The 22,874-nt window shown below is 53.5% G+C and overlaps 1 protein-coding gene across 1 annotated transcript in view; it reads left to right on the forward strand.

Annotated features, from left to right (window-relative positions):
* Positions 1 to 20,792: 20,792 nt before the first annotated feature.
* Positions 20,793 to 22,874, forward strand: part of LOC105186242 (mucin-19) — a 53,364-nt gene continuing 51,282 nt past the window's right edge. Inside the window, exon 1 of the mRNA XM_025306203.1 lies at positions 20,793 to 21,550. The gene's annotated coding sequence lies outside the window, so the exon portion shown is untranslated. The remainder of the gene's footprint in view (positions 21,551 to 22,874) is intronic.

Genomic DNA, 22,874 nt, shown 5'->3' on the forward strand with positions numbered 1-22,874 from the left:
TGCTTCTTCCCACTGACGACCATCACTACAACGACGACGACGACGACGACGACGACGACGACGACGACGACGACGATGAGGCGACCCTCCTCCCTGCATCACCAATACCGACCTCTTCCTCCGACGGTCGACTGCTACTCGTAGCGGGCGATATAGAGCCGCCGGGTTATGTTTATCGCTTCTTTACAAGCTCGTAGGCAGCCCGCGACGCTGCTGCTGTTGTTGCTTTTGCGGTGGCCATGTGCGTGTGTGTGTATGTGTGTGTGTTGCATGTGACACACGCACGGCTGTACGCGCGCGATTTTCCGCATGTTTCTCGTCCTTTCGTTTTTTCTCCCAACGCTCCCAAGGACTGCTCTCTCGCACCTTGCTTAGCTGACTTTACGCGATATTTGTGTGCGCGAGTACTCCGTACTGTGCGAAGATTCGCGCATTTGACGAACACGACGAGATTCTTGAGTCGGACGCTTGAGGATAAGAGGTCCCGTCGCAGTGAGGTCGCAGTGAGAGAAGCTTGAGAGATTCGAACGGATAAAACACGCGAAATCGTATTTGCGAGTGAATTCCGGCTGCACGATCCCTTCCGAGCGTGATAATTCCATTTTAATAATTATCGCGATAGATTCGTCGCTGATTGAACTTAATACCGTTTCGCGACCTCACGGCGGAGAAAGAAAAATTGATTCTCGAGTCGGCGGCGCCATTTCAGGTGGCAATCAGTTTACAAATTGGGGAACGTCAGGGCGCTTTATTGAAACTTATTAGGCACCCCGCGGCGGGCCAGACTCCCGCGAATAATCGACGCGTACACACACACACACACACACATAGAGACATACGCGCACGCACACGCACACGCACACGCCGGAATCTCGTGCAACAAAGCGTGACGCGCGTTAGCGAAGTGTGTTTTAATCGGGCGGCGCTTTATCTCTTTGTCGAAAGCTACTCGGTACAACGCCGTTGATCCCGGCGAGCTGCGCACCCGAGACCCTCTCCTAGCTGGCGACTTCCTCCTCGTTTGCCGTTGGCTGAAGACGACGTAGTAGATGAGGATTGCTCATGTTTATCGCGCGCTTAGCTCGCTCTGCTAAACGGCAGTCTCACTCCCTTTTGTCTTTGCCCACCGGCATGTGCTTAATAACGTGTGCACGTGTTCGCGATTTTGCGTCGCCTTCGCGCTCGCGATTGACGACGTTCCCCGCTGATCGACGACCACGCGCCATTTCGTCGCGTTGTAAGCCGTTAATCCGAGACAGAGGAGACCGCGCGAGTCGCCTGTGCGTGAAGCCGTCGAATTATTCAATTTTAACGGAACGTCTCCCCTGAAATCTCTCTCTCTCTCTCTCTCTCTCTCTCTCTCTCTCTCCCTGTCTTTGACAGCTCCCCGTAAGAGAGAAGTGGAAAGAGAATGAGAAAAAAAAAACAAGTGAGCCGACCGGTGCCGCGCGAGCGTAAAGGCCATCACACACAAACGAACTTAAGCAGTAAAAGACGTAAGCAGTAAGCAAATCGATCAATCACAATCGAAATTTAAGGACGCCATTTTAAAACTTACGAGAATAATTGATTGTGATCGGTCAGTTTCACGTCCATTTGTGTGTGATGGCCTTATCTCAGCGCGCACTTAATGCCGCGTGTACCGTGTGTGGTGCAGCTTCGGTTACCGGCGCTAAGATCCGGCGTAGTTTCTTTCGGCAAAACAAGTGCACGCATTTACGGCCAGCCGGCCAGAAACGCTTTCAAAGAATAACCATATCTCCACCGAGAATGGCACTCGTTTATGCCACGGACGCGGCCTTCCGCCCCCGCGAGCTCGTTAAAAGCGACGAGAGCGAGCACCGCTAACGTTTATCGTCTCCGTGCAAGCTTCTCCCGTGTGTGCGTGTGCGTGTGCGTGCGCTACCCCGATGACGAATAATCCGCCGAAAAAGAGAAATGTGCGCGCGCGAGTAGCAGTATCTTGCGCGCCGTATAATCCACTATCGATTTCTCCTTTTTCCTTTTCCTCTTTTTTATTAACGGACATTTCGCCGCCGGCGAATTATAATTAACGATCCGTTCTCACGTGGAACATTGATCTCGGCGCCGCGGAGAAAGGGAGGCGCGCGCTCTTTGTGCGCGCTTACCTATTAATATAAAAAAAAAAAAATCTCATTAGCCCGCGCATTGTGGAAATAAAAGCGCGGAAAGAATTATTCGGTAATCTGTTATGCAACGCGACGGGACTTTTTTCCTCGCGCAAGCTGTCATTAGACAATAGAAAATTTAACACCGATAAATCTGACTTTATTACGTAGTGTGCGCGCAAACGCGAGAGTCTTTTATCTCGCTGTAAAAGAATTATATACATATATATATATATCCTCTACGGGAGAATTACTATCTGCACCGGCGCTCCATTAATTCATATTATTTACGATCAATCTAATCGAGACATCGATCGACAGGCGGGGGTCCATCATCGAATTTAACCGCGGTCCAGCCCAACACCTCTCATCGGCGTCTTCGGTGCCGTAATTCCGTCGGCCTCGGCATTAGTCGGTCCCATTTAACGGATCGATCTCCCTGCGAGGGAGCGAGAGCGCGGGGGGTCGTCAGGCAGGCGGGCGGGCGGGCGGGCGGACGGGCGAGCGGGCGAGCGAGCGGACGGGCAGGCGGGCCGCTCGAAATTAAATTTAATGGGGTGAATTAGAGCCGGTCGGCCAGCCGGCCGCGGCTCGTTCGTGAATCGGGCATCACGTGGAACACACGCGGGATGAACGAATAAACGAACGGGCACGCGAGCCGGCGAGGACGGGAACACGTACAACGTCCCTCTGAATAACGTAATCGCCAGTCATCCGGTCTGGTATCGCTGGCTTATGGCGAAGCCATCGGGTTTTCCCCCTGCCACCTATCCCGCCTCACCTCGCGGAAAGCCAGGATACAACGTTATCGGGACTCTCTCGATGGAGGACGAAGTTGAGACGAAGAGAGGTGCGGCTGATCGTAGCGGAGGAAAGAGACCGACGGACGGACGGACGGATGGACAGGGGGGGATGGCAAGATAGAACAAAGGGGGAGCAAAGGGACGTCAAGGGTCGCGAGCGGGGGTGCGAGTCGAGGACTGTATGCCCCCGGGGGCTTACAGCTGTCGCGTATCCAACACCTCTTTTTTCCTCTTTCCTCTCTTCCACGCTGTCTCCCTCAACCTCCTCTCGACACGAGGAGAGACCGACACGCTGAAATTGCCGGCGTGTATGTAGGACCGCGTATTGCTTGCGCAACGCGCGAAACAAGGCGATGCTGCATGTCCGGTCAACGTTTCTCCGGCGTGTCGTGGACTGCGCGGGTGGTATCGCTCTCGGAGAGCAGGAGTTCCGTCTGGGGATCCATAATCACGAGCGCCGTGCTAATGCTTCCGTGAAAAATTTTAGAAGGCTGATAACATGGGATAACACGCCATCGGATTGTTCTCAGCAATGTTCTGTTCGATTTAACGATCGAAGGCGGGCTTTGTAGTCTTGAGAATTTGCAGTCTTGTTTCCATAAAAGATCGTATTTTCTTTTAGCTTTTGGCCAACCGAAAAACATGTAGTTTAAATATTTTCTCCCTCGGTTATGGTTTCATCATACCTGGCGTTTGTGAAGAGATCATTTTAAATTCGAACAATTCCTTAATTTTTCATCCCTATTACATTAACGGTTGTTTCGTCAAAAAAAAAGTATCGTATCACGTGGAACACGGACTCGCTCTCTCGCGCGCAATTCCTTTCCAGGACGGGAAGGTTCCCGGCGCCGGGGGAAGGTCAGATATCTGTCTGCAGCTCGAACATGGTCAGGCCTCCCCATCAATTCAGCGCGCAGGGGGCGAAGGGTGGTTTCACGGTATGTAGTGTTCCGTGGCAGGAATCAGGGCGAGTTCTATCCGAGTTCGGCCCCGGCGACGGTCGGCGAGGGGTGGCTGGGGGTTTGGAGCGGGCGACCGGGGCAGGGGGAGTCGAGGGTTCGTAATAGAGGCTTGCTATAGCGCTATGGGATTATTGAGTGCGGGAGGGCGGCTCCCGCAGGCTGAAAAGTCCCGGGACCCGGGCGCCCGTTTGCCACCGCAGGTTTATGATGCTGCGGAAAGAGATAGGAATAACGACGGCGGCTCGGCGCGCGCGCGCGCGCGCGCTCCAAGTTATTGGTATAAAAATTCGCCCGACGGAGAATTTATTTGGCGAAAACGCCGCGGAGACGCCCGCGATGCTGTGGAATCCGTCGCGAATTTCGTCGTTTTTATCCCCGACTTCCCCCGTTTAAATTGCGCCCGAGTTTCGACGCGCGACTCTCCGCAAGGATTCTCCCCGTGACTTTGGTTCCGCCGCGTAAAAATTTAATTCTACGATTTTTAGTCCGACGAGAGTCTCGTTTATGTGAAACTTTATATTTCGGGAAATTCGCGAGTGGCGACAGATACCAGAGTGGTTTTTCTTTTCCTCCGAATATTCCAGTCCCTTTCTCGCGGGGAGGTGGAGAGGGGAGGAAAGAGAGAGAGAGAGAGAGAGAGAGAGAGAGAGAGAGAAAGTTTGCCATGAATCAAAATTAAAGTCGCTTTATCGTAAATTCTCCTCGGCCGACTTATACTCGCAGACACCTCGGCTGGCTCCTCTCGGGTCTAAGCAAGGCAATTAGTCACCCGCCTTGGCGATGATAAAACATAAAAATTACTATCGCCATTTCTCAACTGTCTTCTTGCGAACCCTTTTTGGACTCGATGCCACCGAAGTCGAGGGAAGTGTAGAGCTTTCAATGCATCGAGGTCAATCGTAATGCGTCGCTGTCGCACGTTCGCAATGCGTACGCATTGCATATTTTTCTCAAACGAGATATCGCGATTTTATCTTGCTTCAGGCGAACGATCAAATTTCTTATGTTTCCCCTTTTCGTTATGGATTTTTCAACGAGTCCCTCAACATACGAGATCAATTATCACAGATCGTTAATGTAATAATACTACTCAGACCGTGGTAATTAATGAATAACAGGTGAAATAATTAACGGGTAATTCTGAGCGTCGCGTGCACTCGCGCGTAATGAATATGGACGCAAAACTGCGGATTTATCGAGCAAATATTTATAATGCGTTGGTCTAAAAATGAACGCATCAAATAACAGAGAGAGAGAGAGAGAGAGAGAGAGAGAGAGAGAGAGAGAGAGAGAGAAAGACAAAGAGACTCCAGATCGTTGTATCGCGAAAACTACACGTGTAACATACACAACAGGAAACAATGAATATTTAAACGCGACGGAAGAAATGCGAAGGTGGGTAGTGCGAGTAAGTAAACATCATCGCACGGAGAATTTTGCTGTCACATTTTTTTAGAAATCTCCTCCCTGTCGCGTGTGCGATAGCTTGGATCCTTGATAATGTATATTTACTGACTCTCGGTTGTGGGATGGACAGCGTCGGGACACTCAGGAGCGGGCGGCGTCACCGTAGTATAGCATCTGTCGAAAGGGTTAACGATTTGATTTCCGCAACGTTGGCTCGGTGACGTCGCCTTAACCGCGAAACCACGAGTCGACGGCGCGCACCCCCGAAACCACCGGCGCCCTCGGAAGTTTCGCAGATCCCAGCGTAAACATCCCTCTTCTCTCCTCCAACCCTCTCGCACTCCCTCTCTCCACCTCGCTCCATCCACCGCTCTCGAATTAGCGTCGGTGGCGGCAAGCGCGTCGACTCACTAGCGCGCGCGCGCTGCCGTTTCCCGCGTTCTCGTTAATTCGTAAAATCGTCGAACGCTTCTCTTCCATGCCGATGCATCGACTGGTGGTGCGAGTCGGCGGCGGCGGGGGTTGGTAATGGGTGGGAGAGTGCACGGGCAGGACGAAACGGCGGCGGCGGGGTCGAGCGGGGACGAAGCGGGAGAGGGTGACGGTGGCGACGCAAATGTGCGAGGCGCTTAATTAAAATGTTTAACACAGCCAGAGTACGACGTCGAAGCGCGAAACTTAATTAAATTGGTTATGACAATAAAAATAAAGGCGGGGCGCGCAGGCAGGGGCGACGGGCGGAATGGGGCGGGAAGGCGGGGAGGGAGGGCGGTAAAAGGGGGCAACGTTCGTTTCTCCCTTTGAAAGAGAAAGGGAATGAAGGATGCGAGGGTGCGAGCGAGAGAGAAAGAAACGGCGCAATAAAGGAGACGAGGGACGGAATCTCGAACGGCGCCGTGCCGGGTTTCGCGCGTCGTATACGTTCGCATACGGGGTGTCCCGGATCCTAAGGTCTTTGGTCGCGTGTACCGAAGGGCGTGAGAGTGAGAATGTTGAAGAAACTGAGTTACCTCACGTAGAAAATAATAGAACTCGACAAGGCGCAACACGACAAGGACGCAAAGTTTCGCTTACCTACGGGTCTCCTGGGCGAGCGGTCAGAACGATAACGTAATCCGACATGAAATATTAAAAAATCGGCAAGCTATAATAGAACTGACGATCCCGTCGACTAATTCTCACATAAATCATGCGATAGAAGATCTTTGGATAAAGATTCTCTCTATACAGATGAATCCGTAGAAGGACGAGTGGGCGAAAGAAAAAGATGAGAAAGGCGAAAGAAAGGAAGGAAAGGGTCAGGGTGCATATGGTCAGCTTTTCGTCGGCGCCGCGTGAACAAAAGGACCAAGGACGAGGAACGAAAGATGAAGACTGAAGCATAAAGAATAAAGACCGAGATGAACGCGGCCGGCAGTGCGAAGGAAAAGTGAACGGGAGACGTAGACGCGATATGCCGTTGGGGACGGGACGTGCACAGGGGAGGGGGGGGGGAACGGTCGCAGGATTTGCGAGACGTCACTGCGAAAATACGCGCAATTGAACTTTTCAACCCCGATGGCCTTCGTCACCCTCTCGCCTCGCCCCCGCCCCTCCCCCACCGTTCGCTTTGTGAACCACGCGCGTTCCCTTGCCTCTCGCGCCTGTCCTTCCTACGGCTCCCATTTACTCCGTCGCCCTCGAATTCTCCGTCCGGCTTGTTGCCTCTGTCCCTCGCCCCCTCTTCGATCCCTCTTTTTTCCCGTCGCCGCGTACGTTTTTCTGTCTCGCCTTTCGCCCTCGCTCGGGGCCCGCTCTATCTCTTTCATCCTCCGCCGCCACCCCCGTCCACACCCTCCTATCCTTCACCCCCTCGCTCACTCCCTCCCCCCTTCCTGCCTGACCTGCTCGCTCTTTTGTCACGGCGCCCTTGTTCTCGCTGTCCCACTCTATTTGCCACCCCCCGTCGTTCCATCATCCCTCAAAGCCGTGGAGTCTAACCGGTGACACACACAGAGGGTCGGCGGTGCTGATGGCGGCACTGATGATGTCAGTGTGGTGGTACGGTCGTAGCGATGGTAGTGGATGGTAGTAGTGCGCGCGAGGCGAGCGAGTAGTGGCGTGTGCTAGTATACGGCGCCCCCGTCTCCTCGGCCACCCTGGATCTCTTCTCGTTCCCGCTCTCCTCCTCCTCCTCCTCCTCCTCCTCCTCCTCCTCCTCTTCCTCTCTCAGCTGTCTCTCTCTTTTTTTTTACCTCTCGCTACAGCGCGGAATCCCGGAGTGGGATTTGCAGGACCCGGCAAATATGCGTCCGATAAAAGCGACCCGCCCGCGGTCGAATCTCTCTTTTTCTCTTTCCCCTCACCCCCTTCTCTCTCTCTCTCTCTCTCTCTCTCTCTGCAGCGATTACCCGAGGCTTTCGCGACGAGACCGTATCCTTCCGGCGAACTTGCCGGTTTTACCGCGCCCAGGTTTCGTCCCGTTCGTGGTCGGGATTCCCGTATCCCCCGATTACGACAAGCGGGAAAATGCTCCGCCGATTTTTCGATCGGCTTATCCGCCGAGTAAGTGATGTCATTAAAACGTTAATCGTTCCGCGCGACCTCGGGGCCGGTTCTCGCGAAATTGGTATTCGCGAAACCTCGTTCGGGGTTTCGGGAGAGGGGAACGTCGAGCCGGGATGCGAGATTGCATTTACCGCCGAAGGTTAGCGAATTTTCACATACGCGATTTCACGTATCTCGCTCAGGGCTGTTTCGCTAAGTTTCCCTTTTTTTTTTTTGCGAGGACACTCCTGAAAATGCGCTTCTCGCGTCGCGATTACCTTTCTATGACTCGATCGCCTGTTTCTTCGTGATATCGTTTAAACATCCCTGTCTCTTTTGTTGAACGTCAAACGTTTAAGAAAATATCCGCCTCGTAATTAAGTCAATCCTAATGCTGACGCAAGAATGACGGCTTTTTTAAGTCGATTTTCTTTTTACCGAAACGTAGTTTGATGTACAGGCATTATTGAGAAGCTTTTGTCGAGGACGTGGTATAAGGTGGTATTATAGGATATGATATACGGCTTATATTCGACGAGACAGAATAATTTTTGCTGACCAGCGTCTTCTTCGGTATTCCGCCGCGCGGCGATCGAAACTCTGATCCCACCTTCGATGTAACTTTCAGAATCCTTTATCTGACATCTGTGTCAAGGGGAAATTCCCCCGATACTTGGTGAAGCATCTAGAGCGCGTTCTCGACTTTTTTATCTCCCGTAATTCTTCCGTATTGTCTGCGTAAGCACGTTCTCGAAGGGCGCGTAGATTCTGAAAATATCGCGGTGAAACTAAAACGTGAAGGGAGGGAGGGGGGGGGGAGTGTGTACCGTGAAATCTTCGACACCGTACCGGACAAAAGCTCGGGGTATTTGTGAAAGTCGCATCTGTCGATGAGGATTGATCACTAGAGCGCCTGATCCTGCAGCACAATTTTCGGCTGAAAAATGTGAAAGTGGAACGGCCCATAAAGCGTAAGCGAGAAACGCGTCGGAAGTTTGATGAATTAACGAGTATCATAATTCTCAGTGGGTTTTTATCGCATTCAGTCTCTGATCCAACGCATCGCAGGCGCGCTCCGCGGGTCATTAGGAAGATTCACATACACGGTAATGCAATAATTACTTAATCGGAGAAGAAGAAAAAGTCGCGCTCACGTGTCGGGAATAAATGCATCGCGGCGTGCGGGGAGGGGAGGAGGGCGCGCGAGGGATTATTCCGTCGGGGTCGATTACACGGCCTTAAATCGACCGCTCTCAAATACAATGGGCTTGATAACGAGTGCACACATCCTCTAACACGCGGCTACGCGTCTTAATGGAAATTAATCATCCGCCGGTCACGGTGTCGTAAATCATAACGAGCCGACGTCCGCGCAATCGTGGCGTCGTGACATTTCAATAAGTCATTCATCGGATCGCCGGTTAATCCTCGTGACCGACTCGGTCCCGAACATATTCCGAGGTTGTGGAATCAAAGCCCGTGAGAGATCCCACGCGCGAGATCTCTTCGTGGTGTCACCGGAGACAGTGATTGATCGTCCGAGAGCGGCGTCTCGCCCGAGGAGAGAGAGAGAGAGAGAGAGAGAGAGAGAGAGAGAGAGAGAGAGAGAGAGAGAGAGAGAGAGAGAGAGAGAGAGAGAGAGAGATTCCACGGACCAACGTCGTCGTCCGCTCTTCCTCCCCACTCCTCCCGTCTCCTCCTTCAGCGACCGGGGAAGACCGGTGGAACCGCACCGTCGCAATGCGATGCTCTAACCGGCTGAATGGCAGTCGTTGATTCAAGAGATTCCGCCCGTGCACCTTAATACGTACTTGATTACGTGCGCAAAACCGAGATAATGCGCGATATTAATCAGATTGTCGGCTGCCGGCTGGCTGTTTGAGATTTCTCTGGGACGAGAGCGGGATGAGAGGGAGGGAGGGAGGGAGGGAGGGAGGGAGGAAGAACGCCCGAACGCGCGACGAACTTTCGGTGTTTAGTGTTGAATTTAGCGATATTAATTACCCGCGCGGCCCGCGAGATATTGCGGGATATTGGATTTATTATACTCCGCGACGACGACTGCAGCGCCAAGTTGGCCCATCCGCGGCGACTTGCGAGCGCACCGTTTCTTCTTCTCTCTCGCAGTTCCTCGTCCCCCCGACACCGTTCACCGGAGGCGAGGATCGCGATTGTTAACGAGGCAAGGCGGAGAGGAGGGGAGATGAAGATACCCTCCAACTTGGAATTTATTTTCTCGATTTACGCTTGTCAATTTTCGTCCGCACCGCTCCAAACCGGCGTGTAATTCGCTCTGTCGCCGTCAATAACGCGACAGCATCGTACAGCACACGAATAACGGCACGTATCGCACGCGTTTCGTTAGTACGTTATCCATAATTTACCGATCGTTCCGTAGAACGCGCGTAAGCGCGTTTCAGGGGGCAATAAATAAAAATAAAGGACCCGATGGCGCGACGCAGGGGCGATCCGATTGACCGGCGAAAAGTGGCGGCTTTTTGTGTGTCGCGGAACGATCCGACCACGTTGTCCGCGCACATATACATACGTCGAAACCAATCGCATTTGCCGCTCCCAGGAGACTCTGGGTGGTCACGCTGCGCGCTGCGCGCCACGCCGCACCGCGCCGTGTTGCGCTGCGCTGTGCCGCGTGCGCGCGCGCGCGCCACGCCGAAGGTAAATATTATTCGAATTCGGTGTGCACGGCGCTATTAGCCCGCCGCTCGCCGACGCGTTAATCTCCCAGGGGCTAACGAAACACGGGCCGGGCGTTATTAGTGCCGAATTTAGAATTAAGCGTGGCCACGTCGCGCCGGGCCGGTCCGCGTCGCGTCGCGTCGCGCCGCGTCGCGCCGCGTCGCGCCGCGTCGCGCCGCACCGTTCCCTCTCCGGTGCGTTCGTCCCTTTGTTTTCGCGAAAGGGGCGGACCGGGGACTGGAACAATGCCGGTAATTCTTTCTCCGCTCTGCCGTCGACTTAGCGGCCGCGCGCGCAACCCTCCGTCCCGATCCCACTTTTCATCGTGCCTCAGCCCGACAACCGTCATTTTGTACAATAATTCGAACGGTGACGCCGCTGCGGTGGCCCCGATTCCTCGCGACGTAGGTGTCGGATTTCCGTTCGATATTAAATATTGCAGGACGGGCCGACGACGCCACATCGGGGCCGCGGCGGTTGTCCTCGGTATTGGGGATTTCGGTCCTCCGACGAATCAGTTGAGAATACAAACGCGTGTCTCGACGTGTTGTTCGCTCTCGATGCTAGTCATCAACTACGAAATTATCACAGAGACGCATCGTGGCGGTCCTGGCGGAAACTGTATTAAAGATTGACGCTTCTGCTTGTCGATTCGGCGATTGATCGCACCGGGATGTGTTCTCCCGTGGAAATTACGGTAACTGCGCGTACGACATTTCGGGAGTCCCGGAGTCGCTGCTGCCGCTGCTGAAGATCGAGGCGTCTCTCCGGGGGGATCGGTCGGATCGCCGAAATATTCGGCAGATCTCGTGGATAATCCCGAATGTTCCGAAACTTACTCGACGTCATCCCGGGGATATCGCGCAGCCGATATATTCGGCCGAGGTCTCGCTCGCGCTTAAGCGCCGCTTAATTCGCGGGGCTAATTGCGTCCTGAACCCCGGGCGTCTCTCTCTCCCGCGAGAGATCGAGCGTCGCCTCCTCGAAACTGCGGCTGCTTGCGGAATTGTCTGAGCGTCTCGCATTAACCCTCGCTCCGTAAGATCGATCTCAGAGACAAGCATGCTCTTTTATCGTCCTCTCTAGGAAAACTATTCTATTCTCACGCGACGGCATTGGTAGATGCATATTTCACCGGAAGGAATCTCTCTCTCTCTCTCTCTCTCTCTCTCTTTCTTATTTTTTGTACGAATAAATAAGCAAAATTGGTGCTCATACGAGTTGACTTACATTAACGTATTAATTTAAGGAATTAGAGACGAGAATCGTTGTTATTGTTAAAAAATCATCTGAAGCTCGAAGAATTCGTGTAACAATGCACATATCATTTCCGACAAATTTGTACTAATTTTGTACTCATTTTTTTACAGGGGGAAAATGGAGCAAGTTTTTTATATTTGCGAATAACCAGAGCACTCCAGTCTCCGTTAAATAATCGATCTCGTTTGTGATACATTTCGAGCATCTCGTGTCTCGTCTCGTCGCGACAGATTAAGCCGGATCGGAGTCCCGAGGTAAAGTTTCTCGCGTCTGAGCGTCACACGCGGCTCGAGCGTCCGTTTCGAACGCTCGGCGACGATGACGACCGACCTGTAACGTGTAAGCACCACGTACAGAAGCGGCGTTGCTAGGAGAGAACGAGGAAAGAGGTCGAATTCGTGAGCCCTTTCTCACGCGGCGAGAACGATCATCCCTCAGCGGAATAAAATCAAACCAGAATCACGCCGCGCGCGCGCGCACCCTTCCGATCTCGGAAGATTCAACCCCTACACATCTCGTACCCAGCATCGCTCGTCCAGTATCGGCCAAACCGCCCCTATCCCCTCGACCTCCCTCTGCCCGTCCTGGTAGGTCGCGAGGAACGGGCCGAGGCTTGACCGTTGTCCAGTTCTCAGCATCAGCATCCCTCTCTCAGTCCCGTGAGAATGCGTCGAGATCGAGAACTGGTCCAGAAGACGCGAATCAGATTCACGAGGCGATGGGGGAACAGAGAGAGAGAGAGAGAGAGAGAGAGAGAGAGAGAGAGAGAGAGAGAGAGAGAGAGAGAGAGAATAGAAGAATGTATTAGAGTGTCGTACCGGTACGAGCGCGGAAATTTTCGCTTCTGATTCAGTTTGAACGTCGCGGTCTAAACATCTTGATCGCAGGAGACAAGTTGCGCGTTAAATCGTACATCTTCGCAGTCGGATCCTCGGAACGGTCCTGCGACGTTTCCGCGATACTCGAGATCGTGGCGCGATGGAAATCGCGCCGGCAATGTACACGTGTTCAGTGCGTTGTGTCACAATTATCTCCACCAGTGTATTGACAGGCACACTCGACGAAGCGAATTCCGTTTACGTTATGGAGATGATCGTTAAGATACGAGTCGCATATCGATAATCGCAAGGACTATTCAGTGTTATCTTGTGCGCGCGCGCGCGTTTTTGCGGTGTGCCTCTATACCGCCAGGTCACATCTGAAAATACGCACCTAAAAGCGACGCCGGCCCGGTTCTGAGCAGATATTTCTATCTGCTAACTATTAATATTGTGTTGGACTTGCCAATCGGTGATCCGAACTCATTGATACATCGATGTCGTTGATATCATCTCGATCTGTGGCGTAATAATTTATATGAGTGCGAGTGTCGGGAAATTGTGGCAGTAGTATTGAGTGGAATCCTGATAATCGTGTGATGCTCCCTTCTCTATCTCTCTTTGATGTATATTTCTATATATTTTAAGAAATTATTGAGAGGAATCATTTCATCAAGTTCTCTTGGCATATCTGCGTTTTGCTATAAATGTTTTGCGATCGTACTTTCCCTCTCGTCGCTCGTCGATGTCATTGATATCCCCATCATCCGTCGTTAAATGTTCTCCATTTTGTCACTCGTTTGCTCCAAAAGTTTGATTCGAATTATATCATGAACGAAATTTTTGTCTAGTCGTGCGTATTTTCCTTCATATTAATTCCTCAGTCGTTCTTGATCAGTTCCTTCTTCTTTTAAATAATAATAATATATATTTCTTGGAAATCTTCTATAAGTCGTTAAAATAAGATACGGAGAGAGAGAGAGAGAGAGAGAGAGAGAGAGAGAGAGAGAGAGAGAATACTGTTTTTAACACAATTATTTGACATTCGCGTCAAGTCGAGAATAAGTCGACATCACTGCCATTCGCGATTTTCCATTTTCTTTCCGCTCTTAATCATTCCTGCACTTCCCAGTCTCTTTTCTCGAAATAAAGCTACTCCCGCTATTTGAAAGATCCGTAACACTTCTAGTTTTCTGAAAATAGACGAGGTTTTCAGATTTATCCCTTCTCCTCCAACAACGCCGCGAATTAACAGAATGGCCGATTGCGATTCTTAATCATCCTCGATGGCCCGATAACGGATCCCTTTGACGGGATAATATCTTACGGTCCTCTTTTTGAAAAAATCCTTGCCGAGAACCAGACGTGTTCATTCGCGTGTTCGCGCCAACGTAGAAACGACGTCCGATAGTATTCAAATCATTGCGGTTCCCAGAACGCGAAGATCGAAATTCAGAGCTTTCCGCATACGCTCGCTCTTCTCACAATCGGAATCCACCGCCGGCAGAATTTACCTTACCGGCAAAGTGCTCATAAGGGATCGTAGCCGACGCGTTTAGTCACGGTATCCTGACAAAACGAAGATTTTGCCATCCTGTGCAAACTCTTCTCGCGGTAGAAATATTCGTATTCTCTTTTCCTTACTTTTCGCAGGGACACGTATTCCGACTTCCCGGGGTCTGACGATCCTACCGACTCTTAGAATCTTATACTTTGAAGCACCTTTCCCCATCCTCGTCCTTGTGTCTCGGATAATCAAACGACGGGATATTGAAACGACCACTTTGTTTGTCGCGAAACCTACGGATATTTCGGGAAAAAAATCCTTTCCTCCTCGTCCTCGCCGGTTACGGTTTTGAAATAAGGCCGAGCTTCGTTAGCTCCCGTATATAGGCGCGTCCGCCGCTGATATTTTCCGACATGCTTGCGCTCAGTGCGTGTGTGTGTGTGTGTGTGCTCTCGCGCGCGCGCGCGTGATTCCCGGGTCGTGAGGCGTTTCCGAGTATTTTCAGGTTTAGGCTGGCAGCAACACACGTGGAGGACCCCCGAGTGCGTGGGGTCCCTCACGTGTGCGCTCGCATTTTGCGGAACGTCTCGTCGCCGGAACGAGGGTGGAAGAGAAGCGAGGAGGTGGAGCGGGGAAGGAGAGAAGAGGATCGACCGAGGCCGCCGCCGATAGCCCGGCGGAGAGAGAGGCTTCCCAGGGGAGCGTGGGAGGAACTCCAGCCAAAAGATCGTCGAGAAGCTTTTAATCTGCCGAGAGATTTGGACTTCGGCCAGCGGACGCGCGGCTCGTAACGTGTAGTGGTGGTGACGCTCGTGCGGTAACGCGCGCACGTACATACATACGCGCGGCCGTGATTGCGCGAGGAGAATGTAATTAGTGACGGGACGTTGCTGTTGATCCTTCGTAGTGGTCGTCGGTACTGCCGGCCCGTCGGCCGCAACGGTATTCCCGGCCGCTTCCAAACGTCGTCCACGAACCGTGGCCGTGCTGGCCGTCCCGCTTAAGGAAAGGGACTCGTCGTCGCCGTCGCCGCCATCCTTGTCTCTGGAACGCATTTTACGCGTGATTAAGCAGCGACGCTTGAGCGAAGGTAGGAATATCCATTCGGATCGGGCGTGTTACGTTGAAAAAAAAGAACGAAGAGTCGTGCGAAAGCACCTGCCGCGCGCACTTACGACTTTGTTACGCGTAGAGTGGGAGTGTCGAGTGAACCGCGAGGAAAAACAGTTCATATAATAGAAAGTAAGTCGGTGAGCGTAGAAATGTAGAAATAAGGAAGGTACAGCCATATATAGCGGAAAGAAAGCCTAGGAGCGATCCAAATCGCTTGCGATGTCTAACGCGATATCTATTACGCGCGAGTATTGTCTCTCCGCATTATTTTTCTCGTTACTCTTATGCTGAAACACACATATACAGACACTAGAGACCTCCCCGCCTCTCCCCCCGATGCTATAGTCCGCTGCACAGAGATTCTACAGGTTATTCTATGGGGGGGGTTTCTACAGTCGACGAGTTCGATTTCAGATGAATGAACGTCATTAGACGAGATGCGTGTCTCTTGGAATAAGGAAACTGATGTCGTTTTCACGCACCTGCCATTATTCACGACTCCCATTAATGTCATAACATTAGCATTAGTCGTCTTTCGGGACGACTGCCATTTATGCTTATTCGTGTCAGGACGGTACAGTCCTAAGCAAGGTATTAGGATCTCTTAAACGTTGCAGGTAAGGTTCTCTCCCCCAGGAGAGCGTCTGTCCTATGGGATCCAGCGCTCGGTCCAAGGGACAACCGCCACGTGCTCGGTGCTTCATTGTGCCAGGTAAGACGCAAGGTGCCGAGGTGCGAACTGGCAGCCAGCAAGGTGTAGACAAATCTCGACGCGCTACCATTGTCTCTCGTGAATTGGCCACGTTTGCGCGTTGTTTCCGAGCGACTCGAGCCGCGACGTTCATCGATCATGTTTCACCGCGCGCGCGGTCCGCGCTCTTCCCGCGCTGATATTCCTCGCGGGACGTTTCCGCTTGAGCCGCGTGCTTCAACACTCATTTGAAAATGTTTCGGCTCTCAAGCACGCTGATCAAGATAAATGATCCACTTTCGCGAGCGCGGGATCCACGACAGAGAGCCGGCGAGAGTCCGCAGCAGAGTCGTCCGTCCTCGTTCGTTCCTTCGTTCGTTCGTTCGATCGATCGATCGTATCGACTCGCCGCGGCGTCTCTCATTGAATTAATACCGAATTTTTGGCCGCCGTCATCAAAGCGACCCTGATTGCTGAGCTCCGCGCGGACGCGCGCGCGCGCGCGCGCGCATGGGTGCCACAGTTGATTGGGATCATTGTAGGGGGCATTTTATGCACCGAGCATGCACCGCGGCTCCAACTTGAATACCGAATCAGGGAGAATGAAGGAGAGACAGAGAGAGAGAGAGAGAGAGAGAGAGAGAGAGAGAGAGAGAGAGAGAGAGAGAGAAAGAGAGACGAACAGGACGAGAGAGCGTGAGACGCGGGGAAGTGGGGGTTCCAGAGGCTGTGCACCGTAACAGTAGAAGGCTGCCTGTCCCCCCTCCTGCCATTGCCGTCCCTCTCGCCCGTTTTAATAATCCTCGACCCCCTTTAGAGCGATCCGAACAAGGATAGAACACAGCTGGTCCCCCCTTTTTGCCTCGTGCCCGGTGTTAAGGGGTACCGCCCCCTACTGTGTACATTAGTCTCGCTTGCTTCTACCTATCGTGGCGATCTCTCGCTCTTCCGCGTCAACTTCTGCTTTCTCGGAAGACTCGAAATTCGGGAAGGACGATCGTGATGCCTTTCGGCACGGGATAGTTCGTTCCTGATGTTACATGAAATTAAACGATCCGATCTGCGAGTTCTCTTCTTTGTACTCTCCTCTTTCAAAGGCTTCTTTTTGGCGAATTTTGTCGTAACTCGACAACGCAGTCTTCACGTTTCGCTCCTTGGGACACCTCTCTATTGTCCGATTTCGATGATTCCTTAGCCTTGCAGGCCTTCGGTAGTTATATCTCAGCTTTTCGCTCGTCCCATTCTGTCCCTTTTCTAACTTGTGACTTTCTCCGTGGGACTGTCATCGTCCCACAGCGTATACTTTCAGATCTGTCATTGCCAATGAATGTGGAAGACAGGATGAATATCAAGGTAAACTTGAATATCTCTGTCTTATACTTTGCCGGGAATGGACAAACATTCTTCAAGCAAAACATGCCGTGATGTATTTTTCCAAAAAATGCCGGACTTTTTCCGACTTTCGGCGCTTTCGCGGAATTTCACCTGGTTTAACCTGAGATGTGTGATCGCATTTATCGCGAATCGTTTCGAATAATTTGATCGTTAAATCGATTCATTTTTGCACTTATCTGTCATTCTTATATAATTCGAATCCAAATTTGGGTTTCGAATTTAGTTCTGCATCCGAATCCCTTATTATAGCCCGAACTTGAATAATTCGGATCATCCGGATTATCCGAACGGAGTGCGGTTTTGAGTTTTCGGATCGAAACCGATCTCGGATAGTCCGGATAGTCGATACTCGAATGCTTGGGAGCTTTACTCGCTACGTATCGGCCGGCGCGTGTATCGAGCCTCTGGGATTGCTCCTGCCGAAAAAGCATAATAAAGCATCGAATTGCCTATAATTAGAAGTGTGCGATGTCGTGCACAAAATTGCGAAAATTCCATTATTAAACTCGATGCCCGCTTTTACCCCTCTATCATTTGATATCATCATTTGAGGCGTTCAACCGTGCGCGACACCGAGTTACACGCGCTCACCACAAATCTCTCGCACTTCTCTCGCGATTGCGACGCGCCGCCGTTGACTCTCCAGTCGACGATGGTCGTTTGATAACTATAAATTTAGTTACAGATGCGGCCGGCACACTGCGGGATGACAACGACGACCCGTGCAAAAAAGTCCCTCTTCTCCGCGCGCCGAGGTATCTCATTACGATTTACCGCAAATGAGGGATCCGAACGATATATCGCGAATGGGGGGGAGGGGGGGTGACAAGGCAACGAAATCGGGCGGGCGGATGCGCTCGTTGGATTTGACGAATTGCAGAATTTCCGGGAAGAATCTCGATGTGTCCCAGAGACAAAAGGAGTCTCTTTTCTCGCCAAAGCTCGAGCGCAATCGCGCGACGGCCCGTTTCTCCAGATTCTCCCAAGGACCGAGGTTACCGTGCAGACTTACACGATGCGCGTTGAATAATTCAGCGTTAATACCGGTGAAACTTAAGAAAACGCAAGCGAGCGGATGCGTCAGGTTGGAACACCTTCTCGTGTAAACTTGTCGGCGGGACGAGAAGACTTCGAAAATGTATCGAGAAAACTGACGCGTTTTCGGAACATTTTTGAAATCGAACGATCCGACGTCGAAAGGACTCCTCTCACGGTCCGATCCTTTTTTTCAGCATCCACCCTGCTTCGTTCTTCAATTCCACAAGTATTTCTTTCGATTTCGCGGCAACATTCATCGCTCTGAGATTCTTGCGGCAGGTAACGCAACTTTACGGTACGTTACCGTAGCAGTGCGGACATGTCCTGAAGAGACAGAGAGGGGAGAGAGAGAGAGAGAGAGAGAGAGAGAGAGAGAGAGAGAGAGAGAGAGAGAGAGAGAGAGAGAGAGAGAGAGAGATTCTCCGTTGATCGCACGGAGACGTGCGCAACTCAAAACGGGAAAGACCCGATGACGATCGCGCTACGGAGACTGCGAGAAATGAGAGGATCTCGACGGAGTAAAGCAGACGTCCCGTGAAGAGGACCGAAAGGGCGGTAGCGAGCTTGCGGGAGCGAGAAAAAGTAACGGGGGAGAAAAAGGGAGAGAAATATAACACCGACGGGGCTCGGATGGAAGAGTGAGGCGAGTAGAGCGCGGAAAAAGAGAGACGACCGCGCGCGCTTGCGGAAGAGAGCATCGGCTCGATCGGCGCGGCGTGGCGCGGTACGGTGCGGTATGATGTGGTGTGGTGTGGTGTGGCGTGGTGTGGCGTGGCGTGGCGTGGCGTGGCGTGGCGCGGCCCGACGCGGCGCGACGCAACGCGGCGCGGCACGGCGCGATGTGGCGTTCGAGTGAGATAGAAGCAGAACGAGAGAGAGAGAGAGAGGAGAGAGAGAGAGAGAGAGAGAGAGAGAGAGAGAGACGAGTCACGCTAGAGCGACGAGGACGACGAAGAGGCATAGAGAACACCCGAGCGACCGACGGAGAGACGGCGGGGCAGAGTCGGGCTAGCGCGCGGGCGCCCGAGCGAGACCGAGCCGAGCCGAGCCGAGGGCAGACAGTGCCGTTGGCGTAGTAACGCGTTGAAGCTCGTATACCGAGCCTGCCTGCCTGTGCCTGCTTGCCTGCCTTGCCCCCTTCCTCCCCCAACATCCCGCAGCCAACCGTTCGTCGCCGACTGTGCGACTCTATCCGTGTGAGCGCGCGTCTGTATTGCCGCGTCTCTTTGCGTGGTGCCTCTGTCGGTGGCGAATACACGCGAGCGCCCTGATCTTCAGCGTGTGTGCGCGTGTCCATGTGGCCGCGTGTGGATGGGGATGGGGGTCCCGGCCCGGCTCGGCTCGGCTCTCTCGGCCCGTCCCGTCCCGTCCCGTTCCGCGCGCGGAGTATCGCACCGTTCGCCACCCGCTATCCACAGCAGTTTCAGCCAGCCCGCCCGCCCGACTGCCTGCCAGTGTCCCACCGCACGCCGAACCGTTTGCACTCAGAAGCGATCAGGGAGCCCTTCTCTGCCTCCCTCCGACTACTCCGCTCTTCACTCGCTCTCTCTCTCTCTCTCTCTCTCTCTCTCTCTCTCTCTCTCTCTCTCTCTCTCTCGTACGCGCTCTCTCGGCTTTCCGACGCCACCCCACTTCGCGTCACCCATAGTCGATCTCTCTCTCTCTCTCTCTCTCATCTCCCTCGCCTCCGCTCCGCTCCGATTTTCTCTCTTTTCCTCTCTCGCACCTCCGTCGTCGTCTCTTCTCCTCTCTCTCTCTCTCTCCCTCTGTCGAGCTTGCTCTCTCTCCGTCTGTAACACGGCGGCGTTTCTCCCGCATCTCGCTCTGTCCCATCGAGGTCTCTCTTCTCGTCCTTCTCCGGCAGTCGAGTTACTCCGGCAGTCGGCGAACGCACGAGCACCGGCTATCGTTCTCTCCCTCTCCGATCTTCGTCGGCTCATTCTCCATCTCGCTCGTCCTCTCTCGTGTCCCAAGCCCCTCCCTCCTCTCTCGCTCCGTCTCCTTTCCCCCGTCTCTCTTCCTCCCACGTGTTTAGCCCCCTCCTCCCCCGCTTAGCCCTCCGCCGCGCCACTCCACGCTCCCTCCACGTTCCGCTCGCGACTCGGCTGTCTCCGTCGCGCCGCGGCAGCCAGCCGTCCTCCCTCTCGTTCCACAACTCCTCTCTCGTCCGACCGTCCCGCTCTTCTCCCTCTCGCTCCAGAGTAACGCCGGTGTGTACTCCCGCTGTCACCTGATCGCGGGACGCTTTTCGCGGGTGAGATACCGCTCGGCCACCGAGTCAACCCAGTCTGTCGGCGCTCGCTCTTGCTCCGGTTCTTCCTTTTCGCTTTCTTTCTCTCTCTCTCTCTCTCTCTCTCTCTCTTGCTCTTTCTCTCGCTCTATCCGTCTGTCCTCGTCCTCTATCTCTCTCCTTCGTTCTCTCTTTATCTCTCTCTCTCTCTCTCTCTCTCTCTCTCTCTCTCTTTCTTTCTTTCTCGCGCTCTCGTTCTCTCTTTCTCGCTCGCTCTGCCTTCTATTCCCTAAACCCCCTTCTCCACTGCTCTCCCCTCCCCCGCCGCCTTCCTCTCTTTACTCTTCCACCGCCACTCTTCCTTCTGCTCGTCGTCGTCGTCGCCGTCGTCGTGGTCTTCCTATACTCGCCTCGTTGCCGCGCGACGTCAACATCGTCGGCTGGTGGTTACCCGGAGGAAGAGAGGCGAGAAAAAAGGAAAGCGAGCACAGAAGCGGCCGCCACCGACGGCGCTCGTCCGCGACCGGGTTGCGGACGATCTCTCGCCTCTTCCTCCTTTCACGGATCTTCGCCGGCACGTTGGAGTAGCTCAGAGAGAGAGCGAGAGCGAGAGAGAGAGAGAGAGAGAGAGAGGGAGAGAGAGGGTGGGAGAAAGAGAGAGGGAGAGGGAGGTGACACTTTCGGACAGACACGCGGCACGAATCGGCGGACGCGCGCGAAGAGACACGGAAGAACCGCGCTCTCCTCGGATCAGTGACGGTGGCGAGAGATCTCTTTGGTTTTTTCTCTCTCTTTCTCTCTCTTTCTCTCTCGCGCGCGCGCGCGCGCGCCTTGCGATCTCCACCCGCGGAGCCCTTTGTCCCGAAAGCGTGTGAGTGTGCAGTGGATTCGCCGGTGTTTGGCCAGTGGATAAAAGCGACGACAGTGCGTGTGATCTTGGTTTGACAGTATCGTGGACAACTATATACGCAAAAGTGAGTTCCAATCGTTACTTATAGTTTCTTGGTTATCTATGGCTTTTCCTCGCTGCACGCGTCTCAAATACTCAAGCACACCCCTCGTTACTCTCCTCGACGTAGATAGCGCGAGTCGAGGGAGAATCCCTCGTCGTGAAGTTCACGTCAAGTTCGATCGTGATCGCGCGCGCGTGAGAGGCGCGTCTCGGAAAAATCGGCTGTTTCAGCAAGTTGCTGGTCGATTGTTCGCCCATCGAACATTCGCGGTCTCGGCTCGCCTAAGAGATTTCTCTTCCTGCGGAGGGTAGTGTCGAGTGCGATTTTTAATTTAATACGTCGGCCGATGTGTGTTCGACAGCCGCATGTTTCCCCGACTCGCCGAATCTTTCATCTTCTGGAATCGAGTGACCGATCGATTACGGCGCGACTGTAATTTATTAAATTCCTCGCGCGTATCCCCCGCGTCGCCGTTCTCCTTCCGCTCGGAAACCGACGGACCGAATGATCACGTGAACGCGACGCCCACGTAGAATCGGGCAAATTGACCGTGCGTTTCTTCTCAGCAGCTTTCGCGCTGTCTTTTCCGGCTCGTTTATATCGCGGCACCGGCGTCTACATCGCCAAGGATCGCGGCTCTCCTGTGGCGCGAAAAGGGCGACGCTTCTCGGTGACGATCGATCGATGCGCGCCGACGGCGGGCGCGGATCGACGCGAAATCCGAGTTATTTCCCGAACGTCGCTCTGGAGTGGAGTCGGAGCTGTCGTTTGTTCTCTCTTTCGCTCGCTCGCTCGCTCTCTCTCTCTCTCGCTCTCTCTCTCTCTCTCTCGCTCTCTCTCTCGCTCTCTCTCTCTCTCTCGCTCTCTCGCTCTCTCTCTCTCTCTCTCGCTCTCTCTCTCTCTCTCTCTCTCTTCCTGTCTATCGCGGGACGAGAAGTAGGCAACCCTCGTCGCCAGGGGTGGGAACGACGGAGGAGAGATAGCGACGTCCGTTCCGGCGGTGCCCGTTGCGGGCCGGTCGCCACACCCGCCCGTTTGGGAATTCAACTTACTGCCACTCGGGACTCGCGCGGAGTGGAGCGCCGGACGGTTTCTCCGGGATCTAACGGGCCGTCTCGCTCGCGCGCGAAAGGCGCCGCTTCGCATTGGATTTAATTAGTCGAACCTTTTGTGAACTTTTTCCCGCGGCCGCCGGCTTTTCCCATCGGCGTCGGGCGCAACCGGTCGCGGGAAATCGCGCCGGACGCGTCGCCGTCGAGGCGCCGTCCCGCTTGACTTTCGTGCGCAATCCGGCTTGGCGCGCGCGCGCGCGCCCGCGACGGAGATCTCGTCGTTGTCGATTTTG

This window comes from Harpegnathos saltator, unplaced genomic scaffold (genome assembly GCF_003227715.2).
Source record: "Harpegnathos saltator strain DR-91 unplaced genomic scaffold, Hsal_v8.6 scaffold77, whole genome shotgun sequence".
In the NCBI taxonomy this organism is placed as follows: domain Eukaryota; kingdom Metazoa; phylum Arthropoda; class Insecta; order Hymenoptera; family Formicidae; genus Harpegnathos; species Harpegnathos saltator.